We start from the raw sequence: 13,324 nt of genomic DNA, 5'->3' as shown, positions 1-13,324 counted from the left end.
GATCCCATGTTTACCCAACAGCCTTCTGCTTATATTTCAACTCTGTTATAAAGTTTTCCCACAGAGATCAGCAAGCATGAACGGCTTATCTGCTTAGTTATGTTTTGCTGTGTAATTTTTAAATTGGCATTCTGGTGATTTTTTTGTAAACAAGTATCTTATGAGTTGGGTTAACATGACTGCATCCCCATAGCCTGATCAAAACTAAGGACCAGCTACTGAACTAAGACGGTACCAAGGATATCTGCCTTCCCTAGATGCCACATCTTCCTTAAACTGTCATACCTATACTAATAGACATTACACTAAAAGCATGCCACTTTAATAAAAATCTTAACTATCAGTATGTTCACTGTATGATAGGTAATAAAACTGCATCAAATACAGTGCTCTACAATTTCACTGTATGATATATAGTAAAGATAAATAGTATGTTAGTTACATGAAAATATACAGGCCTCCCAATACACTGGTGTACTGAATTGATTTTCCAGAGGTAGGAAACAATTTGAATTGATCCAACCACAAATCCATGTATCCCTTCCCCTCTAAGATCAGATATTTTCAAAACAATTAGCTAGGGTTGGAAGTATAGTGTTTAGTCATGGAAACGAATTATCCCTTATGATGGAAGGACCATTTCTTTCTCGTTATTAACACAGTGGGCTCCATGGCATAGGACCCCTCTGAGTTGTTTCCTTCTCTTTGAAAGTCAGCACTGTTGTCTTCCTACCTCTCTGACTATTCCCTCTGGGTCATATCTGTAGAGACTTCTCTTTCACTAACATCTCCTTAAACAGGTACGCGCCCCAGGGTCCTATCCTTGGCTGTCTTTCTCCCTCTGCATGTCCTGCCCTGGGTCCTAGCTACTTGTATGTTAATCAGCATTTACACAGTAATGAGTGGATCTCTGATTCTTACCATGAACACTCATCTATCCTATTCATCTAATATTTATCATAAATATGTATCTCCTACCATTACTTCAAACTCAGTAATTTCAAAAGAGATCATCTTTCCTCTTAAAATGTGTCCTCACCAGTCCCTCTAAATTAGTGAACAACACTTCCATCTACCTACCAGGTTCTGCAAACTAGCAGAAACCTGCAAATCATATTCTGTCCTCCCACCAAATAGTGTTTTTAAAACCTCTGGAATCGGGTCCCTCCTCTCCGTCTGCCGGCTGTCTATCCCCTCCCCTCCTTATCTTCATCCAGCAACTCCTTAGCCTCTAAACTTGCCTGTCTGCCTCCAGTCCCACATCCCTCAAACTGCTCTACACTGTCACCAGATAACCCTTCGGAAACACTAATCATGTGGCTACTGCTGAAAACCCTTCAGCGTCTCTCTGAGGAAAAGGGGATCCACCACTGAGCCCTCAGGTATAAAACATTTAGAAGTCAACAGAGGAACCTGCAAAGCAAACAGGGAAGTGCCAGAGAGGAGGACCAAACGCAGGTGAGTGTAAAGTTGCCGAAGCCAAGAGAGGAGAGTGTTTCCAGGGGAGGGAGTAGACAACTGCGCAGGGTGATGCAAGGAAGTCCAATGAACTGATGACGGAAACGGACACTGGCTCCCGGTCAGCTCATGCAGGTTGTTGACAACCGTGAAGTGGGGAGTGGGGAGGAGGAAATCTAGTGGGGCTGAGTGAGGGGGAGAGAAGATGTGGAGATTTCTATCAGTTATACTTAAATACAAATATAATCTTCATCCATTATTCATCTGCCAGTTCCCTGAAACCAGCCAAGAGTTATATGCTGTATCTTTACATATTCATAATAAGCTTATCTTAAATCCTAACAGATTAAAATCAAATCAAATGCAGATTTTCATTTGACTTCTCCATACAGCATACTTCTGATATTAAAAACAAAGATTACTTTTAGATTAGCCAGAGCATTTATTTTCATGAATTTTTATCCAAAAGCAAAAAACGCGATGGCAAAGACTTGCAATCACCCCTGACTTCAGGACAGTCCCTCTAAGATACACGTTAACTTAGTACCTCCTCAGGCTACTTACCCACCCACAGAGAGCCACACGGGCACCCCTCCTGCCTGCTCATGGACGCCTCCAGGAACATTCCAGTATGCTTCCTAAAGTGTCTTCTGCAGAACGCTATTCCCGTAACAAGAACCAAACAGTTCTGTGGTCTCAGGCGAATGAGTTTATGAAATGCTGCACTTTACAATGTACCCCTCACCACCACCACTCACCTGGAAAATGCTGATCGTACTAAAGGTGCTGACACATAGTACACAGAAGAATCTGACTGAATGGAGCCTAGGGTTTCCCAAATTTGCTTCATTACAAACACTTTTATTTGTTACATGTAACACCTATTAACCTTTATAAACAATTTTGCGAAAAGCACTTAGGGAAAACGCTGCTCTACAATTTCCCTGGAAAATGTTCCATTTCTAGGGCACAGAGTTCTGTTCCTAGAAATCTTCTGGAACATTTAACATAGGACAAGAGTCCTTCAATTGACCTTCTCTTGGTATTCTTATATTAATCCTTGTCTTCTAAATTAACTGTTTCCTTTACCCAAATGGTCAACATTGCTTTCTAAAACACATTTGTCACTTTCTACTCCCTACTCTCTCTGCCTTTTGTCAGCTTCTCAAAGTTGTATTAAGACAGATATGTATTTCTTTGTTGTAAAGTGCTATACAGATCTGCTTTTTAAATTGTCAGTGTGGATATAAATTTGTAGGGTTTCACTTACCATTTTTAACGCATCTTTTACAGGTATCAACATAGTCCACTTAGTAATTCTGATAGAAACATAATAAAACATTGTATGTATAGCATTTAACTATTTACTTCTAGGTTGTTTTACATCTAGGTTGTTTCTAGTTTTTCAGCATTTTAAACAGAACCATGATCATGCACTTTTTCTTTGAGAGGGGAAAGAAAACCCCTTTTTTAATCATAATTTATCGATTTACTGTTATTCCTTCCTTTTGCAAAATCAATACAGAGCTAATAAAGTTAACCTAGTAACAATCTCTACTAAGACCACAGCTAAATCCTCTCTCTACTCTGTTCCCTCATACATGAGGAAATATATATTATTATATTATGAGAGAATAATATGATAATAACAGGTTCTACTTTGTAGGACTGTTGTAGTAAAGAAAGGACTTAAAATAGTGCCTGACTCAAAAGCACTTGGCAAAGTTAACTGTCATCACCTCCAGAGCAAGGCCAAACTCAATTATCTCATACATCATACTCCAACTTCCTACCTACTTTCTGGACCCAATGGTTGAAGATGGATCTAAATGAGAGGGAAGAATAGGGAGGGGGCAGAGAGGAGGGGGCAATTCTATGGCTAATTCAAGAGTGGCTCAGGTCTACTTTAGAACTGGCCAAAAATAAGCAGGCAAACAAATGTATATTTACACACCACAAAGGGTGCATTGTGGATCCTGGAAACTATATCTCTGATTTTTAAATAGCTATAGTTGAGAGCACAATATAAGAAATTGAAAGGATCACTTTCAAAAAGAACATGAAAAGACACATGCAATGAACTATCCCATCTTTATGGTTTCAGATTACATCCCTGAAAAGGATGGGCAACTTGGGAAATTTCTGGTTGGTGTATACAGACTGGTTTTATTTCTTTTATTGTCACCCCTTCATAAAACTAAAACAAGCAATCAAAAATATTTATCCAAATTCCTTTTTCCTCCCATACTCTCATAACCTACCCACCCTGACCCTGCTTAAATGTTTCTCTACTTCTCCATCCTTCCACTCCTTCATAAACTAACATAGAGTCAAGAGCAGCAATGGGCCTCTCTGCCAGCATACTGAGAGCAGCTCAAATATTAAGCACCATGAAGCACAATTTTAAGTACAAGTGGTTATCTCTCTGTAGCACCTCCTGCTGGGGAAAAGTTAAGCTCCAAAGCTGCAAGTTACAACCATCCTAAATAAAGTTTCACTTTCTGTGACAACAGCCATCCACTTAATTTTCCTCTCTTCACTATGAAGCTATAAAAAACTGAGAAAGAAATGGAAATTAAAGGGAGGGGGGATAAATGGGAGATTGGGATCAACACCTAACATACTACTATATATAAAATAGATAACTAATAAGGACCTACTGTATAGCACAGGGAACTCTACTCAATACTCTATAATGACCTATATGGGAAAAGAATCTAATAGTGGATATATGTATATGTATAGCTGATTCACTTTGCTGTACAGCAGAAACTAACACAACATTGTAAATCAACTATACTCCAATAAAAAATTTTTTTAATTATTTCAATATATTCTAAGACTTTTAGTCCTGTTCCAAAGGCACAAAAGACTGTCAAAATAAGTATTACAAGTTAGAAAGTTGGTTACCAACTGTACAATGTACAGTGCTGTAAAATGTGACTTCATAGCTGAGTGCCATCAACTTTTAAAACCTATTTCTTTGGCTAAACATATTTCTGTCATTAAAAAAAATTCAGATATTCCTACTGTTTGCTCTTGGTGCTAGACTGCTTCTTCCAAGCCATTAGAGCAAATATTACACATTTGGTTTACCATGAAATTTAAATCAGGATTATTTCACTGCTTAAGTTAATTTCCCAAAAGTACAGCCTAAATATGTTGCCTTATAATTCAATATATCCCAAATCCTAATAATCCCTATATTTACTGAGATTTGTATTATTAACATAGAAATGGCTGGTTTTCAGGTAGGTAGAAGGTGAGTGGTAATATTTACAATAAGCACCAGGAACATGTGTTTAAAGCATAAACAAATGTCTAGAATGTGCCCAGGATCATACCTCAGTTGCATTTTTCGCCATTAAATGATATTGGTAAAACCCTGTAAAATTTCATATATTGACCAATCTTTATTTTTGGCTCTAAGTAGGGCATTCTTCTTTCCTTAAACCAAATACAGTAGAAGGATATTTTGATGGCTTCTAGTCAGGATATTTTTCTTTCTGTTTTGTGCCTTGGAACTACAAACTGTAAAAATTTCAGCTTTTTGAGTAATCCTCATCTTTTGAGGTTCGGTTTGATTGCAGGAAATAGCCAAAATCTAATCAGAGCCAAATCCTGAGAATAAGGTGAGTGACTAAGATAGACAATGCAGATTTGGGTCAACTATTAAGAACAGCAATGATGTTATGAAGTCTTAAATTCTCGTGTGGCATATAAATTCATCTCTCGAGAACTAGTACTTACTTACACACATAAATTCTGCTTATTCTCACTGCTTTATGGCTTAATATACCTCATATATAGAATTTCAAGATAGTAGTTCAAAGCTAACAGAGCAGTGCTTCAATTATTCAGTACCATCCATAAAATAACAAGCATTTACCAAATAAGTGAAATACCAAATTAACCATTTGGTAACTGTCTATATCAAAATATATAGTATACTTCCCTTACTTCATCAAAGTGTCCTTTGATGACCTGTGTTCTCATTTGAAGTCAGGTATTACTTAGTGTCTCAGTTTCCTCGGCTGTAAAGTAGGGACACAGCAATAGTATCTGCCTCAGAGAAATGTAGCGGGGATTAAAGTGAGAATTCAGGTAAAGTGCTTATAACAGTGCTGGCACATTGTAGGTACTCAGTCAAGGGCTGTATTATTGCTATTGCCAATGTATTATACCATCATTTCATGATTATTTGTTCAGTACCTACTATACATTTCTAATGGTACTGAGAAATGAAGCAGAGAAGATAGTAACTAATATTGTCCTGAGTGAAATGCAGTGCCAAGGGGTTTTCATACATTATCTCTTAACTCCCCACCATTTAGGCTCCCATACAACATTAGGGTGAAAACGTCCTTTAAGGTTTGCTACGATCTTTCCCCTTCGGTCTTATTAACCACATCTTCAAAAATGTTCCCCTTGCTTTCCATGGCAGAGCGCACTATCATGACTTCCTACCACTGCAAAATATGCAGTGTTACCAACCAATGCTCATCCCCTGGCTTTCTGGTTTCTCTTCTCATTTCTTTCTTTCAGTGACCTTAATCCTGTTTCATAGTTTCAACTATATCTTGAAAGCAAAAAACAAGAAGAGATTTTTAAAGACCTAGTCCAATCTCTTTATATACATAAATAATTTGAAACTAGGGAAAAGCTGAATGACTTGTCCAAGTTTAAGGCCATAGTGACTTGTCTGCTGATGACACTGGTTTTAAAACTCTCATCTGTAAATTCTACAATTAAACTACCAGTAGAATATCATCACCAGCAAACATTCAGTAGAGCTTAGCACCAACCCCCTACAAAATACAACCACAGACTTGTCTTGTGTTCCTTTTGTATCCTGCCTGAAAATTTACAAAAGCTATGCCTGAAAATTTAAAAAAACTAAAACAAAAAAAAAAAGAAAAACTAATAGAATGAGCACAGTATTGTTTCTATTACAGTAAACAGTGTTTTGTTGAACGGTACGATAAATACTTTAACCCTGTAGGGTTAAGTTCTGGAAATACTATAAGGCTTTATCAACAAATGAAAGCATATACAACTTTACAAAATCCACAGAAGATAAACATCCCAAAAAGCCTCAGTTTCCTCATCTGTAAAATAAGGACAATAATGGAACTTACCTGATAGAGCTGAACATTAATAAAATTCACCTTATCTAGTGAAAGCTCATTAACTATTAGGGTGTGTGTGAGAGAGAAAGTTTATATTAGATTACCAAAGTATACTTTGATAATGAATTCATTCATCAAGGTATTGTACTTTGATAATGAATTCATTCATCAAGGTATTGTACGGGGCATACAAAGATACGACAATTCCTGACTTCAAGAAACTTATCATTCACTTTAACAGTTGTGAAACCCATGTACTAATCCTGATTCTAGTGATCTGGAAAATGACTGACAAAGGTATAAACAACTGGGAGGTTCTGAAGAACAAGCTTATCTAACCAAATGAATTTAAGAACATGAATCCACCGAATGAAGAACATAAGAACATGAATTCATCTATTCCAAGCTCGAGTTTTCATAAAAAGATATTTCTAGATGTTAAAAGTTCAAAGACATCATAGTCTTACACAGTCCAAAAGATGACTCCAAACTCAAAAGCTAAAATCTATCATCAATTTTCATAGACTTTCATATACTTATTATTAGTATTCTTTTAAACAAATACTTTGTGAAAAGAATGAGATCCTGGGTAATGCCACACTATTTTAAGTAAATACTGCAAATGTATTCTTAAACCACATAAATGAACCTTTATAAACTATATCAAAAAATACAAAATATTTAGACTACGTCCAAAACAATGTGGGGAGAGGGGCATATTTGCATCATACTATTCATATTACCATTATTCTAATCAGGTTTCCATCTTTTAGAGGACCGTTCTTTTAGTTATAAAACAGGTGGTACATTTTCAATCACATAAGAAGCTTCCAGTTTCAAGAAAATTTTGTTTTGATGTTCTTTTCCTTGCTATCGGATTATAGAGGATGAATGGCTTGAAACTGCTATTGTAATTACATGCCTTCTGTTGTCTCATCATTTGGAGTATAAGGGAGGGGCTGTAAGACTTTAAAGCTCACTTTGAATTGGAAGCATACTGCCTGCCATCATTTCTCAGCAATTTACCATGCCAGACCCAAGGATTACTGGATTAGAAGGTTTTATCAAAATCTGCATGATTTCTCTCAAGACAGGCCAAGCGACAAGGCAGTATTTGCCACTCTGATTAAAAATGCCATAAAACTGACATTTCTATCACGTCACTCATATTATTGTAGGTTTTCATTCAAAACAAGTCCCTTGATACTTGAGGAATCAAGGTGACAGAGGAGTTGGATGTGGAGCTCACGTCGTCCCACAAATACATCAAAAACACATCGACAAGTGGAACGATTCACACAGAACATCCACTGAACACTGGTAAAACAAGTCATTTAACACTTTTGTTTTGCTACTGTTTATAGAACAGAGTTTAGCATCAGACAGAGCTGGATTCCTGCTTATAAACAATCTTACCTTAAGCAAGTCACTGATCCTGCTCTGAGCCTGTTTCCACTGTATGTCTACAATAGGATTCAATAAATGGTAACCATTATTACTGGCATTCTGGAAGAGGAAAATTCTTGATCTTCAAGAATTAATAGAATCTAAAGTTATAAACAGTACACTCATCATGGCTTATAAAATGACCCAGCAATTGGACTGACAATCTGTAATAATTTATATTCCAACAAGTATTCATTATATATGATGTGACCTTCCCAACCCTAAATTCAATTTAACTTCCTGTTAGATAATGAGACCCATGAAGGTAGGTCTGCAGTTGGGGAGAGTAAGGCAAGTTCACCAAACCTAATTAAAGATGAAATGCAATACAAGAAATCTAAAACTTCAGTGACGAAATTCTTCAAATACTATATGTTTCAGAATTTGAGAGTGTTTATTAAAATTAGGTTGTCCACGCTGTAATTCAACTAACTGCAACACGATGCCTCGGGGAGAAGGAAGGCTGGGTGTGTTTCAGGACTGGGAACGAACACCATGCTTTTAACAGGATGTTTGTGTGTACACTGTACTGAATACTGGTAGTTAATGCTATAATAAAAATAGAAACGGCACTGTTAAAACAGTTCTTGGTGGGGAACAACTTCATAGACAGGTTCTACACTTTATTAAAAGATGTAATTCAGTAGTTAGCTTATTATTACTGGAACTCTGTACTACTACAAGCTAGATGGCAGCTTCAAAACTTATTTAACACTAAGATTTTGGAATTTAGTGGTAAGTAGTAAAAATACTATTTTAATAACACTACCTACAAGAGCCACAATAGCGACCAACACTGAGGATGTTCGTGTGTTGTATAACACGCTCTCGTTTAATCCTTTCAACAATCTCATCAACTAGCCAATATTATCCCCAATTTAAGATACAGAAACCCTCTAAGAAATTAGGCAACACCCAGTATCATATGGTTAATCTGGGACAGAGCTAAGATTCATACCCAGGGCTTTGTAATTCTAAAGTCAATGTTCTTTATGACACACCACACTACTAATATCAGCTTAGTAACCTGACATAAAAGGTATATATAATTCCATTATAACTAAGATATCAGCTTATGGAATAAGATATTCCATTTCTGTACAGCACCAAACAGATTCTTGATATAATTATTTGATTTCTGCATAAAAGAATAATTACAAAATTTAATCTTGCCCATAAAGAAATGTTTAAAGCTAAGAAGAAGGAAAGCTAGATTTGATTCATTTGAAGACATGGTCTACCAAAATGTTACCTTCAGCTAAGCTTCTTAAGAAGTCCAAAAGTGATAATCATAAGCCAAGGCAACAAACAGGCATCCATATAGACAAACTAAGGCTGCTGACTGTACCAGATCTGCAGTATATGCAGCCAACAAGGAGAAGAAACAGGTATTTTCACCTCTAAATAGTAGAGGCTATGGGACCTAGGGTTAGGGGCATAGAGTGCAGCCATTCCTCTAGTTAAAGCCCCCTATCCCTTTTTTTGAAGCTAGAATACAATGAAGCAGTACCTTGAAAATTCACAAGGAAAAATTATGTCCAACAAAGAATTATTTACCCAGCCAAATTATCAGTCAAGTGTCTGGTTAGGGAAAAAAGGCAGCAAAGTTTAAAAGTTTTCCTCCCATGCATATATATTTTCTCAAGAAATTTCTAGAGGAGTTGTTCTACTAACCAAGAAAGAGGAAGAGAGGAGTTCCAAGAATTCCCAGGAAGATCAACGGGCAAAAGAAAATACTAGGATGATAAGTGTGTGGCAGGCACAGGAAGCAACCAACTCAGGCTGCGGAGCTCCGCGAGAGACGTAATCAAGTAAAAATGAAAATGACAGCCACCTTAAATTGGGAGGAAATTTACATTTCCAAATGGAGATGAATCAAAGACAGGGTACAGAAAAAAACAGGGAACAAAACATAGTCATTTTTATAAACATCATTATAATTAACTCCAGGAAAAATAAAACCTTATAGAAGGAAATGTAATAATGGTATACTGGACCTCAGTGACAAATACTTACATATGCATAAAATGTACATATTGAACAACATGGAAAACCTACAACTGTGTCAAAACTGTACTGGAAATTAGCGAAAGGACAGGTGCATGTGATTGGGGCTGGGTGCTAACAGTGTAATTAATCTAAATCATCATTTTCCAAAATACGAAGTCTATACACATCATCTAAAATTGAAAAAAAAGTAAGAAATAGAAGAATAAGCATGACATATTACAATGCCAGAAGTGAAAAATTATCTCCAGGGAGTCTGAACAGGGAAAGGGTATAGGGAGGGAGCAAGCATTTTTCATTATAAACCTTGTTAAATCCAACTTTTTAAAGTAGATATGCATATTATTTTAACTTAAAAATTTAGCTTAAAAATAATTTTATAAAATTATGATAAACTGAAGAAAAGCAAAGTAAAAACTAATTCATTATAATTTCAAAGTTAAGATTAAAAGCTTTAAAAGAAATTTTTCTTTCAAAATAAAAAGAACACAATTCCTAATAAAACCAGTGCAAGGAACACTAGATTCAAGACAGTGTGTCTCCTTAAATGCACTTTGCCACTACAGTTCTTATAGCATTCTGCCTCATGATTGAATTCATTTTATTCTCAACTAGCATTCTCTATATAGTTTACCTAAAATTAAATTATGTTCAGAATTGTCAACTCTCAGATTCAAGAAAGATGGCTTATCACATATACATATCACCCTGTATTGCACACACACACATACTTAGAAGTAGTTTCTTGCCTTTCTTCTGTCCTAGTCCTATAAATCTCCAGATGCTCACAATGCCACATGGAATATATTTTCAATGGGTAGAATTCCTTTTTCTTTTTCCAATTTCTTCACAAAGCTTATCAGGAAGTATTTTGCTTCAGAGATTCAATTATTTTACTCTTAGAGGAAAATGAATGCCTTCAAATACTTTATTATTACCTAAAAATTATTTATAACAAAGTATTTCTTTTTTTTTTTTTTTTTTTTTTTGGCGATATGCGGGCCTCTCACTGTTGTGGCCTCACTCTCAACCACTGCGCCACCAGGGAAGCCCTATAACAAAGTATTTCTAATCTTGATGATGAATAGGTCAGTGGCAGGAAGTTATTTTCAGATTTTTAAATTTTGATTATGTATTTTGAATCTGATAAAAATAAATTAACAAAGCTAATATAGCAAAGTGATTGCCTTCTCTCTGGAGGCACATTTCTCTTATGACCATTCCCTCCTTTATGCTAGTCTATGTACTCAATTTTTTTTTTTTTTTTGTGGTATGCGGGCCTCCCCCTGCCGTGGCCTCTCCCGTTGCGGAGCACAGGCTCCGGACGCGCAGGCCCAGCGGCCATGGCTCACGGGCCCAGCCGCTCCGCGGCATGTGGGATCCTCCCAGACCGGGGCGCGAACCCGGTTCCCCTGCATCGGCAGGCGGACGCGCAACCACTGCGCCACCAGGGAAGCCCCTCAATTTTTCATAACCAAACTATTCCAATGCTCTTATTAACACTAAATCTAAAAATATTTTTTGGAGCAGTAGCCTTTATATCAAAAGGGCATTTTTTATGGTCATTGTCCTAACACCAAGGAGTATGAATTTTTAGGAGTAGTCATAATGTTTTCATACAGCCAATGAATATTAATAGGTACTTACTAGGTTGGCTACTGGGAAGGATTCAAAGACAGAAAATTCATGTTTTCAGCCCTCAGCAAGCTTAAAATCTAATAGAGAAGTTAAATACCCAAAGGAAAAAGAAAACCAAAATAGCAACAGCAGCAATCAAGCTCAAATCTGTGAGCATTATTTCTAACTACAGAAATCCTAGCCCAACCCCAAAATCAGGGTGCCCAAGGAAAAGGCAAATCACTGAGGCTTACTCTAGTGCCTGATTCTACTATTCATTTCCCCCAGGGTTCTTTCAGAAGCTATTAAAGAACAGACAAGGGCTTCCCTGGTGGTGCAGTGGTTGCGCGTCCGCCTGCCGATGCAGCGGAACCGGGTTCGCGCCCCGGTCTGGGAGGATCCCACATGCCGCAGAGCGGCTGGGCCCGTGAGCCATGGCCGCTGAGCCTGCGCATCCGGAGCCTGTGCTCCGCAACGGGAGAGGCCACAGCAGAGGAAGGCCCGCATACCACAAAAAAAAAAAAAAAAAAGAACAGACAAGAAGTTGCATAGATATGTACAAACCTGAAGGGGATTATGTAATTCCTTCCAGAGTATGAAAAAGAGCTAGTACTGAAACCGCTTTCTGCCACAAATAGATCACTAACTGAAGTCAGTGAGTACCATGTTCTTGAGAATGTATAAAGACCATTTGAGCTATTATTTTTAAAAAACCCCAAAAAACAGTAACAGTTTTTGACCTAGGGTATTGGGGGTGTGAGGGAGTGCATCTATATATACATATTAAGTAAACTGACACAGTAAACTGTCTTCCCCAGTTAATGATTTCATATCATTCATGAAAAAGATAATCTGAAGGAAGCTAACAGAAAATGACAAAAATATGGATTGTTTTCAATAAACGGCAAAGAGTAAAAATATGGAACATCAAAGTATATAGAAACACTCTTAGTTACTGTACTGTTCTGGATAACCAAATCTGAATGTTGAAAGGCTATAACATTGCTTCAGTGTATTAACAGAAATCCTGAACACCTATTTCTTATTTTGGCTTTACATTCACAATGCTTTTCTTTTGTTATTGTTCTCTCTTGTATGAAGTTTTTTTAAATGGTAGTGATGATGTCACATATTTTACTTGCCTGAGTGAGAAATAAACGTAGCTGACAATTACCTTGAATATATTAAACAAAACCTTTACCTTCTAGTAAAGCATAATTTCTTCCAAGGCATTTCCCTTTTCTAAGATTAAACTCAGTTTTTCCACTCTAACTATACAAAACACAAAAATCCGTTTATGCCAAAGTGGGATCCTATCCCATCCTAGTATCTTCGATAGCATTAACTAGGTAATTACTTTGAAAATATTATCACAAATATTCTTAAATGGTGAGTAATTAAATTCTGGATTGAAATCAAAGCAAGGAGTAAGAAGAAAATAGGTAATTTGTCACAAGTTGTTAACAAAGTCACTAATACTTTTTAAACAGCTACAAGAGAGCATGTATAAACTAGGAAAACAGGATTTTTAAGCAAAAGCTAAGTATAAAAATGTCTGTAAATGTATTTTAAGTATATAAAAGTGAGAGATATTTTCATGCATGAAATTTTTCAATACTATCCAATAGTCGAGGTAGAAAGAACCAGTTATGGTTCTACTATGCAAA

The 13,324-nt window shown here is 36.6% G+C and overlaps 1 protein-coding gene across 1 annotated transcript in view; it reads right to left on the bottom strand.

Moving 5' to 3' along the window:
• BMP2K (BMP2 inducible kinase) overlaps positions 1-13,324 on the bottom strand; it is a 143,869-nt gene that overhangs the window by 6,666 nt on the left and 123,879 nt on the right. The window lies entirely within an intron of this gene.

This window comes from Physeter macrocephalus, chromosome 7 (assembly GCF_002837175.3).
Source record: "Physeter macrocephalus isolate SW-GA chromosome 7, ASM283717v5, whole genome shotgun sequence".
Taxonomy (NCBI): domain Eukaryota; kingdom Metazoa; phylum Chordata; class Mammalia; order Artiodactyla; family Physeteridae; genus Physeter; species Physeter macrocephalus.
Note: the sequence above shows the minus strand (reverse complement) of the source record. Positions and strands in the feature narration are given on the sequence as shown.